General features: G+C 37.6%; 1 long non-coding RNA gene across 2 annotated transcripts; it reads right to left on the bottom strand.

Annotated features, from left to right (window-relative positions):
- Positions 1-541: 541 nt before the first annotated feature.
- Positions 542-15,236, bottom strand: LOC125612878. 2 transcript variants are annotated; one of them, XR_007343353.1, is made up of 4 exons: positions 15,129-15,236; positions 6,986-7,051; positions 3,403-3,546; positions 542-903 (listed from the first exon to the last, which is right to left on the bottom strand). It is a non-coding gene; the product is annotated as an uncharacterized LOC125612878 (long non-coding RNA). The 2 variants fall into 2 exon arrangements; XR_007343354.1 differs by having other exon boundaries at positions 6,986-7,046; positions 15,129-15,223.
- Between the last annotated feature and the right edge of the window lie 10,750 nt (positions 15,237-25,986).

The raw sequence follows: 25,986 nt of genomic DNA on the forward strand, positions 1-25,986 counted from the left end.
TATATATATATATATATATATATATATATATATATATCCTGCTTAATTTATATTTAACTTTTATTAACAAATCTTATATGCATCGTTGGCATTTGGATAATAGAATGTAAAAATAGAGTTTGCATAATTGATGGAGTCTTACCTTAACCCACTCTTCTCTTTTCAACTTAATCAGATGCTAAATATTGGCAAAATCTATATGAATATGGATTTCATGATCACGACAATTTGAAGTGTTTAATGAATAGATAGAAGTTCTTGGATTACATTAGGATTTCTTGTGGAGATAATGAGTAATTTCAAATGCTGGCTCTGCAAGGAATTCTTTCTTTGGCAGAGAGAATATTTTAAAAAATAAATAAATAAAAGCAGTGAACAGAATTTGTTCAAAATGGTGAAATGACATAATGGTTTGATTCACATCTAACTGCTGAGAGCCACCTATGTTTGCATTTGGATCTGGCACTAATGACTGACAGTCTCATCACCTTAAAGACACACTCAAAGGGCTCGAACATAGGGCCAAGAAGGAATCCTGTTATTTTCAGGTTGAATAAATCAAGTTTATTTCCAGAGTTTTGTTCCTGATCATTCTGCCATTTTTCAGGGATAATTAATTCTATGGTCTGAATGTGTTCTTCCAAATTTATGTGTTGTAAATTTAATCCCCACAGAAATTGTATTGGGAGGTGGGTCCCAGTGGGGGCCATTCAGGTCATGAGGGCTTCACCCTCACAAATGACTGTTTTATTAAGAGGGCTTTCTGGGAGCAGTTCTCTCTCTTCCCTGCTCTTCAGCCAGGTTAAGATGCAGTATTCCTGGAGGATGCAACATTCAAGGTGTCATCTTGGAAACAGACAGAGCCCTAACTTGCTTGCACCTTGATCTTGGATTTATCAGCCTCTAGAAACATAAGAGAATACATTACTATTCTTTATTAATTACCCAGCCTATGGCATTATGTTAGAATAACACAAAACCAACTAAGACAATCATTTATAATAATAATTATTATTATAGGAAAGAATCAACTAATGAATGAATTATATTCCAAAAGTCACATTGGAATGCAAATTGGTCATTTATCACTCAGACCTCATAAACCATAGTGGTTTCAGGGCCATCCTGCAAAATATTGTACTTAAAGCTGCTATTACCTGATACTGTTTCTAGTTTCCTTTTATAATGTGTCTGCATCGAAATGCATGGGGACAGGCTATTTTGCCTTTGAGAAACAAATCTCCTCCCAATGTCTTAAAAAAAGGAAGAGGCATTTCCCCAAACTCCACACAGAGCAGGTTGGCCTAGATAGTCATTAAGTGGAAGGAGTTTCATCAGCGGTGGCTTCTCTTAAGGACCAATAATAATTCTTTCTTCTTTAGGTTGTTGGGTTAAAGAGCACATGGAAGTCATAAAGCTCTTTAAGATTCCATGGTCTTCACAGACTATGAAATGATATTCTACTAGGATATAGGATTGCATATTTTATATATATGTATACATATATACATGTACACTTACATGTGTACATACATGCATACATATATATGGCTATTTTATAGTAATACATAGAATATAATAATATTAACACAATAAGGTGTCAAAGAATGATCTACTTCATTAGCTAGCTGCTCCTGAATATTCTGGTCATGCTTTTTGCTATTTGTTTATTCAGCTGGGTCTTAGAAACAGCAAACCCAAAAGTTTTCAAGAAACTTTACATAGAAAAAAAATTAGAGATCATTCTATTACCTTTTTCTGAAAATTGAGGAAAATAGATCTTATTCTACCTCAACTGAAAGTATTTTGGCCCAACTTCTTTTGTGCACTACCCCTGAACTACATCCCCAGTCCCTTGTATTTTTTTTTTATTTTGACACAGGGTCTCACTCAATTGCCAAGGCTGGCCTTGTATTTGAGTTCCTCCTGCCTAGACTCCTGAGTTGCTGGGATGGGCCATTGCAACCACAGGGTGAAGCAGGAGGATCTAAGGTTCCAGACCAATCTGGGCAATTTCGCATGACCTTGTCTCAAAATCTGAAAAAAATTTAAAAAAAAAAGAACAAAGGAGAGAAGAAATGAGAAGAGAATGACTCAACAATGACTCTCCATGACCTTATATTTAGGGACCTACCTTTATATGTTCAGAGTCCTTCAAAACCAAAGAACTATAGACCAACAATCAACCAGACACTACTAGAAAATTTTAAATATTATGAAATCTTTAATAATGGTATAAATTAATATTATTTGTCTCTTTTCAGGAAATGTAGGGTATATATTAATCACCAAAAAAATAGGTCTATACATAGGGACAAGAAATAATTTTCTGAGCTGGGGATGTGGCTCAGTGGTAGAGTACATGCCTAGCATGCTCAAGGCTCTGGTTCAATCCCCAGCACCACCAATAATAATAATAATAATAATAAATTTTTTCTATAGTAATTTCTTATCTTAACTCTAGTTTGCTCAGGTTGATTGGCATTGACATGAAACCAAAGTAATTTGTCTTAATGTTGGGAGGAGAGGCAGGCTAATAAAGAAAAATGCCTAGGATTAAGCAGAAAAATGTGGAGCTATTCATTGATTATACTAAAATATTTATCAAGCAAAAATCGAACACCTGACTCCTTTGTGCTTTGACAGAGGAAGCTGATGCCAGCTATATTGCTGTTTAGTGGCCCTATGAGCTTCCTGTGACTTCCAGTTTCCAGAGTATATTTAATTACAGTTCCCAATCCTTAATTTTAAGGATTTTTCAATTTCCATTAACAGTACACTTCAATTACTATTCATAACTTTTAAACAATCTATTTCTAGTATTTTTTCACCTTTTATTTTTCTCTTCTTCCTCACAATTTAACACGCACTTAACTGTCTTAAGTTCAAAGAGTACACAATTAAAACTAGAGCTGAACAATTTTTCACGGCTAGTTATTTATATCTGCTCTAATTATCATATTACTAGTGTCATTTTTCTATTGATTAAATTATTTGAGATAATTGCAAAACACAATAAAATGTTCCATATTCAAATAATTGTACACAACTACTAAGCAAACTAAAAACAGCAATGTAGTTTCAAGTCATATGTTGGCTGGCCATCAGGGTCACCATGAGATGCCTCTAACTTTGTGTTCATCAGTTCATGAGTAAAATTCAAATTCTGCAAATTGGGGTCATCATTATAGAATCTTTAAAAGTGCAGGCTGTTTTAAAGTCTCTCTCCAGTATTCTCTTTACACCTTCACCTCATTCTTGAAACCATGAAGTACATTTTTATTTTCAGAAAAAATTCCAATATCAAACTTTTCACTAGAATGCTACAGAGATTCAATAATATTTCAACATAAATTTATCTCTACAAATAGAAGATATAAAAATAGATGTTCACACACTCACAGAATATTGGCTGCATTCGAGAGAAGACATTTCCTGCAAACCTACGTGTAGCCAAGAACAGACACATGATGGGATTGCTAATTCTTTCCTCAAGTTGCTCTCTCTTACAAGATGGGAGGTACTACCTATTTTAATCTTTCTGAGCTGAAAAGAAAACAAAGAATTTTCATTTATCATTAGAAACTCTAAAAGCAATTATAACCATAGCAAGTGTTTTGTGTTGCTTCATTATTTTTTACTTAATTTTTATTTGCTTTAATTCATCTTACTGAGAGGCATTATAAGCAGTGTTTAAGAGCAGGGGACTCCAAAGCCAGACCGCATGGGCTTTGTATGAGGCGCTCCCATTTACCAGCCACCCAAGCCTGGCATGTGCTTAACCTCTGTGCTTCTGTTTCCTCCTCAGTCATAAAATTGGAATTTATAATTGGGTTGTTATGAGGAATTTGGAGGAATTAGAACAATTTGTTGGTCATATGTAAGGTTTTATGAATCCTTCCCTCTGGGCTTAGCTTCTCCTCTACTTCATTTCTCTTTTCCAGCTCAAAATAAGCAGAAATGAAAACATGTCTTTCTCACTAATGGGTGCTGGGAGGACAATTAATTCATAAAGCAAGACTGGCTCACAAATTTCAGGGTGTTTATCATCCTTGATCTTTTGAGTACTAAATGGAACTCCCCAGTCACTGTGACAACCAACAGCATCTTGACCCTCCAAGAGCATCTCCCAAGGTCCCTTGCTTCCAAATGCCTACCAAGGTTAAGAACCACAATAGATATTAACATTCACTTTCATTGATGTCAGCTGAAGTTTAAGGGGGCAGATAGATATGGTATTGGCTGAAGTAAGCAATCATGATATTAACAACTACTATTGAGTCCTTACTATATGCCAGAGTTCTTAATAGACCCATCAGGAGAGACATAGACCAAGATGTAAAAATTAAATAAACTAATCTAAGTCATAAAGGTGGCAAGGTAACACAGGAATTTGAATTCATGGATATCTTACTATAACTATAACTTATTACTTATAACTATAACTTATTACTTGTTCTTGGTCATCAAACTGGATCACTTATATTTTAAGATAATTAAACTAAGACACTTCCATCATTTTGACTCAAGACCAAAGTTTGTGCCAGTGTGAAGTTAATACACTCATCCATACAACTATACTGTATGTCTGAACAGAGCTGGTTTTGCTCATGTTGAGCCCTGAACTCCATATTAGGTGTAGAGTTCAAAAAGTTTATAGGTAGATTTAGACAACAACATCTGTAGGAATTTTATTAAATACACAAAATTTGTATTAAGACTAACTGATTTTACAATCTGTAAAGTAATACTAGCATAATCCACAGGTCCCTAGGTCTTTCAGATCTGTAGATATGGCTTCTTGTTGTCTCCACTGTCTCATTCATAAATTCCTGTCTCCAGACAAGTTTCTCTGAGGCATGTCTGGGCATTTTTAAAGGCTTCCTCAGACACACCCAGTGACTCTGTTCTCCTTAAATTCCACTCCAGCCTCTGCCATACAAAAACCCCAACTGAGAGATACCTCATCTTTGTCATTGCTATTGGGGCTTACAATGAAAAGGTTAATATCCATGCCAAGAGAGTTGTTCTCTGGCACTTACTAAGAATTTTGAAGGGCCAGAGCCATGCTGAGTTTCTCACAGAAGCAGGGAATTCTCCTCTCTTCCCAATTTGGGGTCACATATTTTCTTTCTCAGCCACAAAACAATGCTGCTTGAGCCTAGAGTCCACAAAGTTTGTTATGGAGCTCCTTTAGTTTGGGGCTAACTTATGTTTACATGGGTGCTGAAACCTGTCTGCATAACTAGACAGGAAGAAACCTGTATGTCTTGCTGTCATCAAACAAGGAAGAGGAGGTCCTTCCAAGGGGCAGTGGGACCTCAGCTCAGCATAGATGGGTTCTTATGTCACTGAAATGAATTTTAGGACAAGTCAAAAGCAAGCACAAGCAAAGATTTATTAAAAGACAGCAAAGTGGGCTGGGGATGTGGCTCAAGCGGTAGCGCGCTCGCCTGGCATGCGTGCGGCCCAGGTTCGATTCTCAGCACCACATACAAACAAAGATGTTGTGTCCCCCAAATACTAAAAAATAAATATTGAAATTCTCTCTCTCTCTCTCACTCTCTCTTTAAAAAAAAAAAAAGACAGCAAAGCAAAAGTATATACACTCCAAAGGCAGGGTGTGGATGCCTCTCGATTCTCAGAAAAGACAAGTAACACCTCCAAGTTCATGCTCATAGATCCAGGTCTCCCTTTCATAAGGATCTTTTTCTCTCTCCCTGAGAACCCACCCATCTCAATGCTACCCACTGTCCTCGTCTTGCTCATCTCCATGTGCCTGCTCAAAACAAAAACAAAAATGCTATTGCAGTAGTAAGTCTTGTGTGTCAACTTGGCTAGGCTATGGCACCCAATAGTTGGATCAGACCCTAGTTGCTGTGAAGGTATATTTTAGGTGTGATTAGCATCTAAACCAGTAGACTTCAGGTAGCACTGATTACCCTCTGAAGTGTGGGTGGACTTCGTCCAGTCAGCTGCAGGCCTTAAGAGAAAAGATTGAGGTCCTCTGAAGAAGAAAGAATTTTGCCCCAGATTGCCTTTGTACTTAAGAATGCAGCATCTACTCTTGCCAGAATTGCAGCCAGAGGCCTGCCCACCAAATTTTGTATTTGTTGGCATCTTTCATCAAGGGAGACGATTACTCAAAATACTTCGTATTTCTCTCTCCACCGTATTTCTCTCATAACCTATTCGTTCTGTTATAACCTAACAGAATCAATTTTACATTTATCCGACCTTCTTTTAGACGACCCCAAAGTACTCAGTCACAATAACTCATCTAAACAGATGCCCAGATATATCCCCTGTTTTCAAGGTCAACCAACCAGACATTGATTGATTACCATGTGGAGGTCCTCTGGAGCACCATTTACATAGTAGGTAATGAGTTAGAGGAGGTATTAAGTAGGTTAGGACCTGAGTCTCAGTTTCTCTTGCCTGAGACCCAAAAACAGTATTACTGCACTGCTGCCTCTTGTGGAGTCCTGTTTTATGTTGTTCTTTCTGCAGTGGATCAGCTCAGGAATGTAGGCTTCCTCAAGAACATTCTGACCACCACAATTGCTACTTCTACTCAAGAACTATAATTAGCTAACATATTTTCACTATTTCGTATTTAGCACAGATATCAGCTGGGACATCTTCACTCTCTGAGATAAAATTGGCTTGAATCCACAGTCCATGCCACATGAAATTTGAATTTCTACAGATTTTTAGATGGTGTAGGGACTTGTAATTTCAAGGTCAACGTAGGTTCACAGTATCTGTTGCCTGTCTTCCACAATATGTCATCTCAGACTTTCAACTAGTTTTTTCCTGCCTCTACTTCCACATATAACAAAGCAAGTATTTGTGAAACTATAGACTATACTGGTGATTTTTAGGTTCCGTGGAAGATTCAACTTGATCCAACAAAGTACTATCCACTTAAAAACACATATTAGTGTAGCAGATAATGTTTAAATTATCGGTTGAGACTTCCCACCTTTAGATTTCCTTTGATGATGAGTTTTCTCTTCTGTTCCAGAAGCTGTGACATCTTTCATCTACACTGAAGAGGAAGTCAGTTAGAAACTAAAGCCAGAAAGCCTTGGAGCAGTAAGAGAGTGGAGCTAAGAACTACAGCACCTGACAAGGAACATGTTTTCTGAATTCTGAGAACATACCTTTCATTACCAAGAGCCAAAGCCTGAAGGAATAAAATATAAAGTTTACCCACAAACAACACACGGGAAGGAGAAAGATGAAAAAGCCATTTTTAGCCACACAGGAAGAAGATGAAAGACTTTTGTTGGTTGGAGAAAAGAACTTCAAAGGGGAGGAGAGAGCAGAAGAATGAGTTCGTTAGTATGGCAGGATCTTGCCCCTCTTTCCCTCCGGGGGCTGGGTCCAGGTGGGGAAGGTAACTGGAAATCCAAGATTGGTTGGAGGATTCAAGGCAAGAAAGAACTTAGCATTCCTCCTCTGGGAAGAAGACTGGGAATCCTTAGAAGAATTCAGTGTCCATAATAGCCAACAAATTATGAGAAAGACACCTAGATAGCTAGCCTAAGCATTGGACAAGGACAGTGGCAGAAAGTTATTATGGACCCTGAGAGAAGGATGGAAATGGCACCTGGCTACTGGACATGAAGGAGTTTGAGATCTATGCTCCAGTGGGAAGGACTGAAGTAGCCTGTATTGAATGAATAGACTGAGACCTTGGGAGGACAGTGATCATTTCAGCAAGTGCAACAAGCCATGCACCCAGACACCTAGGAGGATAAATTGCAGCTCAGTAGATGCTACAGATGGATGATAGGTAATCAAGGACCCAGTGTCCTCTTCTCCTGACCTGGATAATAGTTAAAATTCTCTTCAATACGGAACTCATATCACTACCTATGCAGAAGGGAGGAAGGAGCCAAGGGAGAATATGGAATTGATGAAGAAGATAGCCATTGTCCACTGAGTTGTAAGCCCTCCATGTCTGAGTTAACCTTAAATCAGACCATTACTTTTATCATTACCAAGTGAAAAGGGGACTCAGAATCTAGTTCAATTATAGGGAAAAGAAATGTGTCAGTGTTTCATTCCTGTACAATATGTGGGTCAGGTCTACAAATGTTCACTCACAAGTATGTGTCATTCATAAAGGTGGCAGCAGTGGGAACATGGTTTTGTGAAGTAGATCTACTGTGCTGACCCCTACACACTGTCTTTTTTTTTTTTTTAAAGAGAGAGAGAATTTCTTTTAATATTTATTTTTTAGTTTTCGGTGGACACAACATCTTTATTTTATTTTATGTAGTGCTGAGGATCAAACCCAGCACCCCGCGCATGCCCCACGAGTGCGTTACCACTTGAGCCATATCCCAGCCCTACACACTGTCTTTTTAAGGACAATTTGCCTGAGGCTGCTCTGGCCTGCCTGACTTGAGTCAATGGGATATGCTACATTCCTCAGCAAACAACCTGTTATCTTCAGGAGAAATGCAGGTCCAAGGACTCCTCCCTGCAGATAAGAAGAAGGTTGCCCTGATGGTGGTCTTTTATCTGTTTTTCTTCTTCTTCTTCTTTTTTTTTTTTTTGGTCCCAGGGATTAAACCCAAGGGTGCTTAACCACTAAATCACATCCCCAAACCCCTTTTAAAATTTTTAAAATTTTGACATAGGGCCTGTCTAAGTTGCTTAGGGCCTCACTAAATTGCTGAGACTGACCCTCACTGACCTTGTGATTTTTCTGCCTCAGCCTCCTGTCTTGCTAGGATTATAGCCATGTGCTGCCATGCCCAATTTCTGATGGGGGACTTTTGTGACTTTTATGCAGACCAGTTCCAGGAGTCCAGGAGATGGGAAAATTAGACACAAAGTCCATCAACCATAAAATCTGTAAGAATAAGTTACAATTTGGAACCAGTAATTGCAGACAAAGGTGACCCACAGTTGCCTTAGATTTTAGCATGTCATTATAATAGTAAAATCTCCCCTCTATGAGGGTAAAACCATGCACAGTAGGGACTTAAAAGTCTGATGCAATCCTGCTATCAGTCAAAAGTCAAGAGGTGGACCTGGACTTTCTGGAAACTTCCTGGGACCCCTAATTAAACAAAAGGACAGTAGAGGTGTGTCATCCTTCTCCTTTCTGAGAGGATCCACTCTCTCCCTTTCTGCTTTGCGAATGTCCTCTTTTTCTCTTTTCCTATCCTGTCCAATAAACAGAATCCTTTCTTAGAAGTCAATTAGGTTCCCAGGCATGGTGGCGCATGCCTGTAATCCCAGGGACTCAGGAGGCTGAGGCAGGAGGATCACAAGTTCCAGGCCAGCCCCAGCAACTTAGTGAGGCTCTAAGCAACTTACCAAGACCCTGTCTCAAAATAAAACATAAGGTGGACTGAGGGTGTAGCTCAATTATAAAGCAACCCTGGATTCTACCCCTAGTACCAAAAATAAAAAGAAGTTATGTTATGAATGGTATCTTTCTCCTTTTAACAGTTATATTCTGGTAAAGTACCAGTTAATTTCTTTACTTTACCTCACAATAACATGAATAAAACACTGATAGAGACTCAGCAAGAAAATGGGAGGAGCCACAGGTAAGAAATTCTAAAAACAGTGCTCAATATGGACCTCCCTTATTTCCAAAACCTGCACTATAAACCATTGTCTTGCAGAAATCCCTACCCTTTGCTTATGTCCCAGGCTTTGCTTATATATTGCTTAACAGCTTTGAGAATTAAGTCTTGCTTATTTCATATCTTCAGGAGGCTTGAATTCCTTCCAGTCTCCTTCACCTGATATACTGGTTAAAAGAAACCCACCAAGGACTGATTGGCTTTGTCTTGTAAGGGTAAAAGAAATTGAAGTTAAAGCATAAAAGACCGGGTGTTGTAAAGTTTCTAAGCTGCAAGGTCTGAGTTAAAATGTAAAGGATTAGGTATTGTTAGGTATCTATGCTACCTGCAAAACCTGAAATTTCTGTAGCTGTTGAGACAATGCTTGGAACTGCCCAGTAAATATTTCCCCTGACTATTGGTTGTTTAATAAGGGCTCTGTGTGGTCGCACGTAGGCATTGCAGGGCCTGGACCAATCAGTTTAAATGTAACCCCCTCCTTAGGAATGACCTATCACTCCAGCCTGACCTGTTCCCGCCAATGAATGAACCAATCATGTTTAGGAGTTGTTATTCAATTTTCCCGCGCCTAATGATGATTTGTTCTGATGTATACAAAGCCCTCCGCCCTCCCCAAAAAGTGTACTTAAGCAATGCTCAGCCCCTGCTCGGGGCTCTGGGCTGCTTTCCCTTCTTGAGTGGGCACAGAGCCCCAGCATGCTGGTTCAATAAATCCCCTTTTGCCAATTGCATGAGTGGTCACTTGGTGGTCTCTTTCTCCGACATTTCGCGGGATCCTTACAGTCTCTGTGGCTTGAAAACTCATTATCTGCCTCCTCACTCCGGCAACTCACTGCTCTCTGAGGCTTGGGGAGATTTTGTAATTCCACTTTGGTGAGTGTTAGGGTTTAGATAAGAGGTATCCCCCAAAACTCATGTAAGAGACAGTGCAAGAAAGTTTAAAGGTGAAATGATTGGATTATGAGAGTGTTAACCAATCAGTGCTTTAATCCACTGATAGGGATTATCTGGTTTGCAGTGTAGGCACGTAGGGAGTGGCTGGATGAGGTGGGTCCTTGGGGGTGGGCCTTTGGGGTATATATTTTGTCCTTGTTGATTGCAGCAGCTCACTCTCTGCTTCCTGGTGCTATGTCTTGAGCTGCTTTCCTCCTCCACACCCTTCTGCCATGATGTTCTGCCTCCTCTAGGGCCCAGAGCAATGGCGTTGGCTGTCTATGGACCTCTGAAAACCATGAGCCCCCAAATAAACTTTTCCTCTTCTGATTGTTCTTGTCAGGTCTTTTTGCCACAGAGGTGAAAAAGCTGACTAAAACAGTAAGAACAGCCACTGAGTTTAAACTGCCCCGAGTTTAAACTGAATTTGATCATGAACATTTCCTGTACCTTTCTCTGGGAGCATGAGCTGATGGGAGGTATTGTTGTTTAATCATTTTATGTTTACCCACCCTGTGGACTGCCAGGGTCACTCAATACAGTGATCCTACAATCTCCTCTGAGGAAATGACTCAAAAAGAGCTTTGATTTAGACTGGTTCCCAACCAATGTTCTCACAAATGAGAGGGGAGAAAACAAAGAGTTGTGTAAACAGGTGGAACCACACAGAATACTTTGCTCTCAGCTAAAGAAATTATATATTTGGGTATGCAACCAGCTCCTAAAAAATAGACATTGCAGGACTAAAGAAAACACACTGCATTTAACTTTGGCAAACTAATTCTCATTATATATTTTATTCATTTTAAGATTGTTAAGCTAAAAATTAAGCAATTCTTGAGATTTATTGAAAATAATCATCATTTAAAATAGTCTTTAATGAATTAACAAACAATAACTAAGCAGCTGATTAGTTATTAGATTGAGTTTAATCAAGGATATTAAACTCAAATCCACCTTGATTAATTTCTCTATTTTTAAAAACTTTATTTTATCTAGAAAACACAGGTTGATTTAATAACAACAACAAAAATCAATGCAATTCACTATATTATCAATTGTTAAAACCCCACATTTGTCATCTCAACTGTTGTAGAAAAAATATTTGACACAATTTAACATCCATTCCTGATTTTTAAAAATACTCTCAGCAAACTATGAAAAGAACTTCCTCTACCTGATAAAGGACATCTACAATGAAGCTACAGTTAGAATTATGCTCAACAATGAAAGACTGAAAGCTTTTTCCCTAAGATTAGAAATGAGTGAAGGATGTCCACTCTCACCACTACTATTCAACCTGCTCTGGAGGTTTTAATCAATGCAAAGAGCTAGTATGTGAATCTAAAGACGCCCAGATTGATAACAAAGAAGTAAACTTTTTTCTTGGCAACAGATGATCCCATCCACAGAAAATCATATGGAATATACAAAAGAGGTGTTACAACTAACAAGTTATTTTAGCAAGGATGTTACAAGGTCAATAGAAAAATCAATTCTATTTCTATATGCAAATTGAAAATTTTAATAATGTCATTTATAGTAGCATAAACCATGTGAATAGGTTAGATCTAACAAACCAAAAAAAGAAAAAAAGAAGCAACTCCTATCTACTACAAACTGTAAATATTGCTGAGAGAAATTAGAGAATACCAAAATAAGTAAATGGAGAGTTATACTGTTTTCATGGTTGAAGGAATCAATATTATTATGATATCACTGCCCAAATTCATTTATAGATTTAACACAACCCTCATCAAAATTCTAGCACACTGCTTTTGAAGAACTAACAGACAAATTACATTATTTGTATAGAAATGCAAAGGACCTAGAATAGCCAAAACAATCTTGAAAAGAATTCACACTATCTAACTTTAAAGTTGCCAGAAATCAAGACATGTGGTACTGGCTTAAGAATAGATGAATAGAGTAACTAAACAAAATAGAGAGTCCAGAAATAGATTCACACATAAATGGTCAATTGGTTTTCAACAAAAGTACACAAACAGTTCCCTGGATATAATTTTTTTCAGCATATGGTGCCAGAAAAATTAGATATTCATATGCAAAAAATAAACTACAATTTATATTTCACACCATCAAAAAATTGACTCAAAATGAATCCTAGACCTAATTAATGAACGTACAATTATAAAGCTTCTAGAAGAAACCATAGGAGGAAAATCTTTGTGATGAAGAGCTAAGCAAAGCTTTCTTTACCTATACCACCCAAATTATAGTCCACTAAAACATCAAATTTGGCTTCTCAAAATTGAGAACTTCTGCTCTTTCTAAAACACTTTAGGAGAGTAAAAAGACAAATTACTGCATGGAAGAAAATATTTATAAATCATATATCTGATAAAAGACTCATATCCATAATTTCTACGTAAAGCATACTCAAAACTCTATAATATGCAAACAAACACCCAATTTTAAAAATGGTCAAAAAATGTGATCAGATGCTTTACCAAAGAAGTGGTATGAATGACAAATAGTAACAGGAACATCTATCTGTTCAACATGATTAGTGAAGAGGGAAATGCAAATGAAAACCATAATGAGATACCATATTACCCTGTAAGAATGGCTAAACTGAAAGAGATTAGCTAGACCATACTGTTGGCAATGACATTGAGCAACTGGAAATCTCAAACACCGTTGATGGGAATGTAAAAGGGAAATATCTTAAATATTTAAATACATAGCTAACATTTGACATGGCCATCCACTCTTATATATTTATCCAGGGGGGGAGAAATGGAATATGCCCAAACAAAGACTTAAAAATGATTGCTCATACAAAGACTTGGAAATGATTGCTCATAGGACATTTATTTGTAGTAGTCACAAAATGGGAAACAATCCAAACAGGATATACAGTTTTGGTATATTCATAATCTTGAACACTAATCTGCAATAAAAAAGAAATGAGCTATTTATAAAGGCAGCATGAATATCAAAATACTCATGCTGAATTAAAGAACTCAGACTCCTCCCACCCCAACCTAAAAAGAGGACATACTATAAAATTATATTTAAACAACATTCTAAAAATACAAACCAATTAATAATGATAGAAAGCAGATCAGTGGTTGTCTAAGGATGGTGGGAGAAAGTTTTGAAGTGGGGAGAGAGGACAAGAAGGAAAGATTACCAAGGGGCAAGAGGTAACTTTCAATGGTCACTCATTATCTTGACTGTGTTGATGATTTTGGATACATCAAAACCTGTCAGATTGTAAACTTCAAATGTGGCACTAATGTATGTCAATTACACTTCAGTAAAACTGTTTTACAAAAATCATTTAATTATTTTAATGCATTCAATTGGGGAAAATTAATTAAATTCTGTATTGTATATTTTATTTTATTTTTTTTAAATTTTTATTGTTGGTTGTTCAAAACATTACATAGTTCTTGACAAATCATATTTCACACTTTGATTCAAGTGGGTTATGAACTCCCATTTTTACCCTGTATACAGATTGCAGCATACATCGGTTACACATCCACTGTTTTACATATTGCTATACTAGTATCTGTTGTATTCTGCTGCCTTTCCTATCCTCTACTATCCTCCCATCCCCTCCCCTCCCATCTTCTCTCTCTACCCCATCTACTGTAATTCATTTCTCCCCCTTGTTTTTTTCCCCCTTTCCCCTCACTTCCTCTTGTATGTAATTTTGTATAACCCTGAGGGTCTCCTTCCATTTCCATGCAATTTCCCTTCTCTTTCCTTTTCCCTCCCACCTCTCACCCCTGTTTAATGTTACTCTTCTTCTCATGCTCTTCCTCCCACCTCTGTTCTTAGTTATATTTTAAAATAAAAATTTTAACCAAAGGTTGAATGCTTTTGCTGATATGTGGAAGCTAAACCACAGTAAAGCTGGAGGTGAGAATAGAAATTCAGTAGATTAGACAAAGGGGAATGAAGGGAAGGGAAGGAGGATAGGAATAGGAAAGACAGTAGAATAAGTCTAACATATCTTTCTATGTACACATATGAAAATACCTAAGTGAATCCCACCATTGTGTCCACCCACAAGAATGGGGTCCTAATTAGAATAAGTTACATTCCATGCTTGTATTATTTTTATCAAAATGGATTCTACTCTCATATATAACTAAAAAGAACCAATTAAAAAAATAAAAATTTTAGTTATTTTTTGGAAATGCTTCAAGCAGTCATTTATAGGAACATTTACACACTGCAATGATATGACTGAAAAAGTTAGCTGGACAGTGAGATCTCTAAAAGACAAGTTTGTACCAATCAAGATCTGATATCATTCAGGATAATCTGGTGCTCTAGAGAATTCTATAGATGAAATATGCACCAGCCTTGTCTAGGAGCTCAGGAGATCTGTACACTGCAGAGACGGTATGATCTTAAAGAAAGTCTAGATAGGAATTATGTGGCTTTTAGCTTGGATTATTGGGATGCAGAAAGTGTAGCTAGAGGCTGACAATAGAAATGAACCCGGGCTTTATTTGCTCCAAGTCTTCCTGAAATTGACAACCTTCAGTCCGCCCCACCTGGACAGAGCAAGGGGCATACCTGACCCCCTATTTTGCTCACCTTATCTTTCTAAGTGAGAAGGCAGCCACAAAACCCTGTGCTGGAGAATGAAAAGGCCGTAACACAGAGAGCCCTGGTGTTCTCTGTTCCCTGAGAAGCTGAGAAGAGCAAAGGGACCAAGGTCATCCAAGTGGTTCTGGAACTGATTTTTGTGTTTCTGCCAATTTCAATAAAAGATTCAGTGTGATAGTTGTGCTGGCAATGGTGGCATGGAAAGGGCGACTGTGTTTCTCTGGCCCCAGCAGCTGTGACCAGGAACCAATTACTTTGTCTCCAACCAGTCAAACACAGTAGGGTTCTGCCTGCAGCAAGCAAAGCCAGGCCAGTGATCAAAAGGATACTATGAGAGAACTTGCTATTGGTGCTTTGGTTGTATGTCTGCCCCCAAAGTTCATGTGTTAGAGTTGTAATTCCTCAGTGCATCAGTGTTTGGAGTTGGGGTCTAATGGGAGGTGCATGGGTCCCGGGGGCAGAGCCCCATGAAAATATTAATGCTGTCTTGTGGGAATGAGTGAGTTCCTGCTTTTGCAGGATGGGATCAGTCACTGTGAGAGTGAGTGTTTATAAGGAGAGGCTGTCCCTTATGTTCTGTTTCTTCTACATATGCCCACTCACCCTGCTGATTTTCTCCCTAAGTTAAAGTAGCAGGAGTCCCTCTCCAGAAGCTTTCACTTGCTCTTATGGTTCTTAGCCTCCAGAACCATAAGCCAAAATAAACTTTTTTCCTTTATAAATTACCCAGTCTCAGGTATTTCGTTACAGCAACAGAAAACAGACTAAGACAAATAGGCAGGTGAGAGAGCTGCCCAAACACTAACTGCTTGCTGGCAAGAGACACTCTGAGGCACAACCATGAAGGACTTAAATGTCACACTGGGATGAGACAGTTAACACCACCTACTGAAGATCATTCAGCCAACCTCATGAAAGTAAGAGCTATTTAGATGTTTGTGAGAGAAACATAAGGAAGTAAGAGTCTTTGTTTGTAATCCACTTAGAATGTTTTTATCTGATTATCTTATGTGAAATATTTTCAAGAATCTGCTGTATGATAAAATTCTAAAAATAAATATGATAGTGTAAAACAATGCTGCACAACAGAATGTCCTGCTGTGATGAAAATATTCTTTACATACACTGTGCAACATATAGACCTCTGTCAAATATGACCCCTAGATATGTGTAATGTGGCCAATGCAACCAAGTTACTGCATTTTAAATTTTATTCAATTTTAATTTGTATTTGAATAGTGACATATGGCCGATAGCTGCAGTCATAAACAATTTTAGTCTTTCCTGAAACAGTCAATGTTTTAGTTGGTGGTGTATAATATTGCCCTGCCTGAGTAAAATTTAAGAAATTAATTAAATCGCTACCAAAAAAACCAATACTTTTGTATTCTATTGAGAGCATCTCAAGATGGACATGAATTTTACTTATTCCTGTTTGTTTTTCTGGGTGAATACAAAAAGAAAACTGAGGGGTGGGAGGGAAAGGGAGGGGGAAGGGGATTAGCAAGGATGGTGGAATGTGATGGACATCATTATACAAAGTACATGTATGAAGACACAAATTGGGTGTCAACATACTTTATATACAGAGATATGAAAAATTGTGGTATATATGTGTATTAAGAATTGTAATGCAAAAAAAGACAAAGTACATTTATAAAGGCATAAATTGGCATGAACATACTTTATATACAGAGATACAAAAAATTGTGCTCTATATGTGTATAAGAATTGTAATGCATTCCACTGTTGTCATGTACTTAAAAAAAATAATAAAATCAATAAAAAAAGAAAATACAGCATAACAGTTCTTTTCTGTTTTTAAGGGAAATCTCATTAATTTAAATTAGAGATGCTTTTATCAATTTCTAAATAGTGAGCAGGAAAGTTATAGTAGATATTTTACTTTGCTACTCAGCATTCACTCAGTTTTTCCTGGTAACAGAACAATGTTTGTTTGGAGTAATTATCAACACCACCCAAACCCATTCACCCCTCCCACCCCTGGTCTAGCACACAAACACAGGGTTGGGAGGTGTTGGAATTTTTGCATCATGCAACCAGAACCAGTAAAATAAATTAAAGTTTTATAGGGACTGTAGGGAGAAAGAGGTATCCAATGCTACCTGATGGCTCGGTAAAGGGTATAATTTGAGTGGGGAGAGTCATCACCAACAGAAAAGACAGTGGAACCCAGAAATGAAAAACTGTTGAACCCCAATACCTAGCCACAGATGAAGTCTGCCCTGGAGAGTAAAAAAATAACAGCTTTATTGAGATATATAATTTCCATACCATATAATTCCCCTATTTGAATGGCACAATCCGGTGGGTTTTATCATATTCACAGAGTTGGGTTACCACTGTCACAGTTGATTTTAGAAGATTTTCGGCACTCTCCAAATTCCTGTTGTCTATTAGCGGTTACTCACTTTCCTCAACTCCCCAGCCCTGGGAAATCACTAATCTAGTTCTGTTTCTATAGATTTGCCCACTCTGGAAATTTCATATAAATATAATCATATGTGACTTTTTGTGACTGGCTTTTAAAAAAATTTAGCACAATGCTTTCAAGGTTCATCAAAGGTGTAGTATCCGTCAGCACCTCATTCCTTTTTATTGCCAAATGAAGGTTTTTCTTTTTTAATAAACTTTTTATTTTGGAAGACTTTCAGATTTACAAAATTTACATAGATAGTGCCCTTATTTTTCAGTCAGCTTCTTCTAATATTAACTTCTTACATACCCATGGTACATTTGACAAGACTAAGAAATAATATTAACAAAACTTTAGATGCCATTTCTGTTTTGCTTTTTTCTTAAATGTATCTTTTCTCTGTTTCAGTATGTAATTCAGATCCATCCACATTGTATTTAACAGTTATGTCTCCTTAGTTTCTCCTTGTGTCTCTGTCTCCATCTCTCTCTTTGTTTTTCATGACCTTGACATTTTGAAGGGTATAGTCAGATATATTGTAGAATTTTCAGCAATTGGTTTAGTCCCACGTTTTCTCGTCATGATTTCCTGGTGTTATTTAGGGTTGAGGGCTGTTTCCTTCTTTCATATCAGGGAGTAGCTGGCATCCACATGGCTTATCACTGGTGAGGTAAACCTTGGTCACTTGGTTAAGGTGGTCTCTTCCAAGCTTGTATTCTGTGGAGTTACTGTTTTTCTTTTCCATTTTCTATTTTTTGGAAATGAGTCATTCAGACCTTCCTACATTGAGTGGTATGGGAATTATGTTCCTCTTTCTGGGGGATAGTACTTACATGTATTATTCCACATGCTTCTATAAGGGAGATATATCCTGCCTCATCTATTCAGTAAGTTATTCCATTATTTTATGCTAATATGGACTCAATGACACTTATTTTACTGTTTTGGCTAAAATCTAATACTGTCATAATTTATCTGGTTGCTCAAATTATTCCAGAATTGGCCATAGGAAGCCCTTTCAAGTTGGGCCTTATTTTCTTTTGATATGGTCCCCTGTCCTCCTCATCCTTCACCTTCTCCTCCTCCTCCTCCTCCATAGTAAGTCCATGAAAAGTCCATGACTAATATTAGACTGTTAATATTTGTCAAATGATTTGTGAAAGACTTGTAGACCAACATAAAATCTATAATCATAACTAATAGAACTTCATATTCTGAAAAATTCTTTTTTTACATATACTTATCTCCTTTATTTTTCATTCCAACCCCATGAAGGTACACTTAATTATAATTATCATGGTAATAATACTCAATGTTTCAAGGAGAAATAAAGCTAAGTAACTTAATGAAGCAATAGAGCTATATTCAAAATCAAGTTATATAACTCAAATTCCCATTCTCTGTCCTTCCTTCTGGGTTATTGATAAGGTCATCATGCTGACAAACTGCCATCACATAGATCATTGGGCTATTTCAGACAGAGGCTCACATCTGGTTCATTTGAGTCACAGGAGGTCTTTTGAGTCCTGCGTTCAGAGTGATAGAATCTGTCTCTTTTGTCATAACCTATGTCATAAATAGTAATGCTGTTAAATAAACACAAAATAATACAAACATTTATATTTTTAAAAGTCCTATAAACATTTCAATTCCTTCTTCTTTTTCTCCACTTCCTCTAACTCCTCCTTTTTGCTAAAAACAAAATTAATTATTAACTTTAAAAAGTAAGCAACTCATATATAAAGTCCAAAGATTTTTTTTATCTAAATGTCTTTGAGTCTGCCAGCAGCCTTTATGACAAATCTGAAAAAAAGATACAGGGTCTATGTTAGTTCATTTCACATGGTAGCTGCTTGGTAAATGTTTGTGAATTAACCAATTATTCAAATCAACAAATATTTGCTGAACTAAACTCTGTGGAAGTGTCAAGAAGAAAAGGTCTCTGTCCTCAAGGATCAATGACCTTGTTGAAGAGACTAAGCACAGACACCTGAACATAGAGTCAACACTATAACCATTAAGGATAATAATAAGAGAAATAGCACAGGATTAATTTCCAGTTAAGTGATAGGGAACAGGTGGTGAAGAATTTCAGAGCAAAAAACAGTTATTCAAGCAGAGACAATCAGATATAGACTTTATAGGGGAGATAGATGCCTCAATCTTGTTTTCAAGGGTGAAGGAGTCTTAGATGGGTCAGGATGGTATAGGAGAAGGCTGCTGATAAAGCCTGAGGACAGAGAAACAAAAGTGTTATCTGAGAGGCCATTTTTCCTTCCTTTCCAAAGGGCGTTTGCAATGATGGTACTTGTGTCTAAGGATTCAGCGGTCTTTGTAGATTTTAAAGAAGAAAAATGTTGGGGTGGGAGATGTAGTTCAGTGATAGAGCACTTGACAAGCATTTTTTTTGAGTCACTTTATTTTTCTTTTAATATTTTGTTCTAGTTGTAGTTGGATACAATACCTTTATTTTATTTTTATATGGTGCTGAGGATCGAACCCAGGGCCTCACACATGCTAGGCGAGCGCTCTATTGCTGAGCCTCAACCCCAGCCCCTTGACAAGCACTTAAAAATTCCTTGGGTTCCATTCATAGCACTAGATGGAAAAAGCCAAATGTCTCAAGGAAATTAACTAAAATTCAAGTTTCCAAAAACCAGATGACTACTTTTTTTCCTGATTTTCTTAACTACTTTGTAAAATGACATTTTAAAGAAATATCATTTGGAAAAGTACTTTTCTTTTCCTAGAGTTTTGTCTATGAGTTAAAATGTAAAGTATAACAACAATCTCTATGTTTATGAGTTAAAGTGCAATTATTTACATAATCAACAAATTAACTTATTCCTCATGAATATGAGTATTTATAGTAATTTTCAATATGATATATTAGTAAAAAATTCTCCCAATTTTATTCTTTCTTTTATAAACCCAACTTACTTATTTCAACTTTTATGTTTTCAGCCTAGATTATTTGCTACATGAAGAATTGTCATTTTCTATTTGTTTCTCTTTCATTAGCAGCATATCAGGTTTTCAGGTCATTTCTGGCATCCCAATAACATCAGGTCCAGTTTGAATTTCAAAGTCTGCAAAGAACCTTGATATTAGGCATTCCCACCCTGGATGTGGGTCCTCAGTTGCTGGCATATCCATAGTTAAACCACAGCAAATAGAAATTCTTATTCTTAGAAGTAGATTGCCTGATTTTAAAACACACCCTTTTCTGTCTAAGAATGAGACAAAGACACAAACTTGCCATTTGCTGAGGAAGTCTAACAAAAGAAAATGAAAAGAAACTTATTAATGGGAAAAATGGTCATCTCCTTTCCAAACAGTGCTCAGCTAGAGGCACGCTAGCAGGCCTGCTAAGAATAGGAAAAGAAGGTCCTCTTTTTTTTCACTGTTTAGTGTAGCTGCGAGAGGCAGCTGCAAATCTTCATTTTCATGGAAACAATCCCACACCCTTATTCACCCCAAAGAGTTCATTTCTTGCAACTAAGAACTGAATTTCCCCCCACCCCCTGAATCTCACAGAGTCAGACTTTTGAACCTTAGAGATCACTTAGTCTTGTTTTATAAACTAAATGATGAGGATAAAGATGGAAATGAGATGAGGATAAAGAAGGAAAACCAGGGGACAATTTACTCAACACATCTTGTCTCTTACCATGTATTCACCAAGCAAACCACCCTCCAAAGCATTACGCTTTTCTAAAAGCTCTGGGATATCAGGACTCCATGTCTTGGCGTGGACAGTTGTCCTTGCCTGGAATAACCAGTTCTTCCCACACCAGAAACATTCATCCTTCAAGACCCAATTCAAAGGTCTCCTCACCTACAGAGCTGAGGTAGCTGAGGCAGGAGAATCACAAGTTCAAGGCCAGCCTCAGCAACTTAGCAAGATCCCTGTCTCAAACTAAAAAATAAAAAGGTCTGGGAATGTGGCATAGTGGCACAGTGCTTCTCGTCCAATCCCCAGCATCAAGAATAAACATTTTTACCTTAACTTTTGAAATACCAGTTCCTGTGTGTTCTCTTCATTACCATCATTGGTTTTATGTGTTTATTTAAAATGAGCCAATTAGGGCAAACCTTTATCCTCTGTGGAAAGGCCACTAACCAGTCAGAGAAGGGAGCTCACTATGAGTGTTGGACAGGTCTTTGGGATAAATATCAAAGCTTGCACAAAACTTGGTTTAAGAAAACTGTAAGTACCCTTAGAGCCAAAAATAAATGTACTGAATTGGCCAAGGCTCAGGGTTCAGAAGTCGGTCTTTGAAACTTCTGGTATAAGTTTTAAGCTTTCTCTGTAAACTGAAAATATTATTTACAATTCCTCATTATACTATGTAGTTGCTCCCTGGAGAAAAGCACATAAATTTAAAATGTTATTCTTATCTATTTTTTCCCTACTTTAGCTCAGCAGGGGTATTTAGTTTTTAGAGATACAGGGAAAAAAAGTCTTTTACATTTGCTTTATTATTCTCTATCAAGTTTTACTAGAGGTAAAACATGTCTCCTCACATCAAGTATTACCATATATTTTTCTTGGAACATAAAGATTATAGCATTTATATACCTATATCTCTGGACACCAGAATTCTTTGCCTTCTTCCTTATCTAGTTTTTTCTATATTTTTTTTTTTGTTGTTGTTGTTTTGTTTTTTTGTCGTCATCGTCGTTTGGTGTAAAGGACTGAACACAGGGTCTTTCATGTGCCTAGTGCATGCTCCACCTCTGAGCTTTACCCAAGTCTCAAAATATGTATGTAAGTTCGCATGTGTGTAAGTATGTATACACACATATGTGAAAACATATATCTGAAGAGAGAGAGAAAGTTCTATCAGTATTACATTTTCAACAAATTGCCTGAGAGATTTTACTATTAGAGGCTTATGGAAATAATAATCTATTAATAACACAGGAAGTGTACTTTCTCACTCCCCATCCCAATCATACCTACACACATCATTTCACTTGGAAATGAAAATAGAAATATACCAGAAAAAGATATTCACACATGAATACCCTGAGTAGGGCAGGAAGTAACTGAAAAATCTCATGAGAGCCTTTCTTGTGACCATGTCAGGCCATTTTGGTAGATTTCAGATGTTTACGAGCTTATTATGAACTCTGAATTGTTTTCTGAACCAGAACCCAGACACTGAGCACAGGCTCGCCATTATATCATTCCCCATTCCTTTAAGATTTGAGCTGATATGGCTTTATACCTAGGATTTCAAGAGGACCACAAAAATCCAAGCCCATCCATTATCCTGGCTAAATCCTTAACCAACAAAGAGAGGTAAAGGGTCACTTTTCTAAGATTTTCAAGATGTAAATCCTACTTTTTAAAGCTTATATTTCTATGAATTCTACTTTCAGGGGAATTGCTTTTAATTTTAGAAGACTGACTTATGGCCTTTCCAGGCCAGAATACTAGATGAGGGAGACACCAGGTGCCAGGCACCATGCTCCCTCTAGACTACCTGGCTTACCAGCTTCCTGCTGCTCCCCTCCCTTAACCCAGACTGTCACAGTGTATTACAAAGAGAGAAAATTCCCTTTCCTGATGTGTTCTCTAGGTAGCATTAAATGCAATGGAAGGCAGATGCAAATGAGAAACGCAGTGCTGAGAAACAGAACAGCATTTGCTTAAGTCCAGCCCCTTTCTCTGATAATTATGACCCATCATGATGGAGGTAGGCTAAGCCTCCTCTTCATCTGTAAGGTCACCCCCTGAACCGATGTGTGACTCTTGTCACAGGAGTTGGTTACTTACTTAACCCTTTGTAGAACCTTGTCTAGTGATGAGTGATTCTGTTCCAAGGTAAGCATCACTTTAAGAGTTTGTTTTCATTCATTGATCTCCATACCCAAGGCCACTGAAAGTGCATCTAGTAGCAAAGCTTTTCAGGACACCTGTGTCACAAGAGGTTTGACTGTTAAGTAGTTAGCAGTGATCACTCAAGTCCAGGGAAGTACATGGAAAACTAGCACTGTTACTCATCCATAACCCAGCCTTCTGGGGGGACAATCCCAGGGAAAAGGAATTGCTTTTTAAGACTATAACTTTATATTGTAGAAGAAAAGGGGGCATCTCATTAAAAACATTGAATAGATGGTATATATCCTTTAATTTTCAGAAAAAGTCGTAATTATCATAGACTAATAACTATTCTTTGTTCTATCCAATCTTTTGGACAAGATAATTTCTTCAATCAGTTGATGGAGAGATGCTTTTGGTCCCCCAACCAATGATGTCCTCTAAACTGAGATTCTGTTACCCCTTAGAAAACTATTTTAAACTACTAAAGAATTATTTTTGATCTCCCACTATGTTATTTATGACTCTAGTTATAAGAGAACAAGTAAAAATGCATTAAAGTCCAGTCCCTTCGGTAAGTGAAATGTCCTATCTTCCAAACACATCTAATACCATCATCTGAACTGTGGAGGAGGTAGACCACATTTCAACTAGCAGAAGCATCAGCAGTAACCAAGCATATGAGGGAGGAATCTAAAAATAGAAAAACCGTCTCTCATTGTGTTCAGAAATGGCCATTCAAAAGATGGTCATTCACTGCTTAAAAAGGCAGGCATCAGGGGAAAATTCAGATATAGATTCAAAGGGAAATTTTAATATTAGCAAATCTTCTAAGAAAAAGGGAGCAGTATCAAAACCACAATGGAAGGCTTGCAGACAAATCTGAATTTTGCTAAGATTTGTTTGATTCTCAATTTTGCCCTTCCCTGTGTCTCTTTTCACCAGGCTTATTTCAGAGACCACCTGCTAAAATGTGTTGGATGTAGATAACAGCCAAGTCATAGAACTAAGTTAAAAACTGAATAAAAAATAATTTGATAAAATCCATTCACAGGTAGTTAAACCTGTGCACCTCTGTGGAGCTTCATGGATGATGGGGGTGAGGGTTGGTATCCAGAGGAAGTATTTGTTCTGTCCCACAGGAAAGAAACCAGTATGTCCTGAGGGCATGTCCCTGGCACTGAGGTTGGATGAGGCTGAGCACACTGGGTGGACAGTGGCCAATCAGGTGGTGAAAAGTCAGGGAGGTGGAGAGGAAGGGCTCCAGAAAGAATCAATATTCTGAATGCAATGCAGCAGAGAGAAGATGAAACATCAGAGGAGGTTGGGTTCAGGGACCTTGAAAAATCTATACAGAAAAAGAGACAAACTTTGAAATCACTTGCAGAACAACTGGAACATGAGGAATAGAATCCGGCAAAGGGTAGAAACAAAGAAGAAGATGAGAGAGACACAGGTGCTGGGTTCACATAGCAATGCAGGTTGGAACAGTGAAGGTTGGTGTTAAGAGTCAGAGTTGGGGTGTGTAGTGTTTATTATATTAAAAAAACCCAACCAGATTCCTTGGTTCTTATCCCCTAATTTATTTAAAGAAATTTTGTTTATTTATTGCATTTCATTATTACTTTTTGCAATGCTGGGGATTAAGCCCTAGGACTTGAACATGTTAAGCAAATATTTCTTGTAAGACTCCAGGTCCAAAGAGATTGGAAATTGGTAGATCCAAAGGGCTGGGCTTCAGGATTTTTTTATTGTACTACTACAACTCCAGTATCCCAGGTCCTTTCTCATTTCTGTCAGTACTACCTGCAATTTCTGTTATTAGTCCTCAAAAATGAGCCATGAAAGGAACACAGAGCCTCGTCTGTCAAGGAGATTGCTAATTAAAAGATTTGGATGTGAGCTCTTGGTGTTCTTCCAACTTTTATATGTAAGAGTCCCAGTGCCTGGGATGAGGGAAAATTGATAAAATACAAGTAATCCAGAGCTGGGGATATAGTTCAGTGGTATAATACTTGCCTAGTATGCCCAAGGCCCTGGGATCAATCCCAGCAGTACAAAAATAATAATAATATACAACTAATCCAGAGATCCTCTTTCAATTCACCTGGGGTAAGAACCCAGGAATTTTGCTTTTTTGTTGTTTATTAGTTAGTTTTTCTAATACTAGGAATAGAACCCAACACCTCCTCTAAGCACTCTACCACTAAGCTATACCCCTAGTCCTAGAGCCCAGTAACCTGTAGAGATAACCAACACTTTAGACCCTTTGCTCAGGGCTAGCAGCTGGTATTTGTGCAATGTGGTGCCAATAATAAAAGGCCCCTCCCTGGGGTAGATCAATATAAAAGCTCTCCTTTCTCACCTTCCATATGTTCCTGCTAGTGAGCATGTCTTTGCCATCAGGCCTGGTGGAATTTCAGCCCAGCTCTTGCCCACTTGGTTTGGAAGAGCACAGCTTGCTCAGAGTCCCTCAGTAGTCATCCTGATTTTTTAAAAGTGGTTTTTGACCACCATAGTATGAAAACTTTATTTCAACATTTCTGAAGTTGCCACAGGATAACAATTCTTGGTAGCCT

This window comes from Marmota marmota, unplaced genomic scaffold (genome assembly GCF_001458135.2).
Source record: "Marmota marmota marmota unplaced genomic scaffold, marMar, whole genome shotgun sequence".
NCBI classification, from domain to species: Eukaryota; Metazoa; Chordata; class Mammalia; order Rodentia; family Sciuridae; genus Marmota; species Marmota marmota.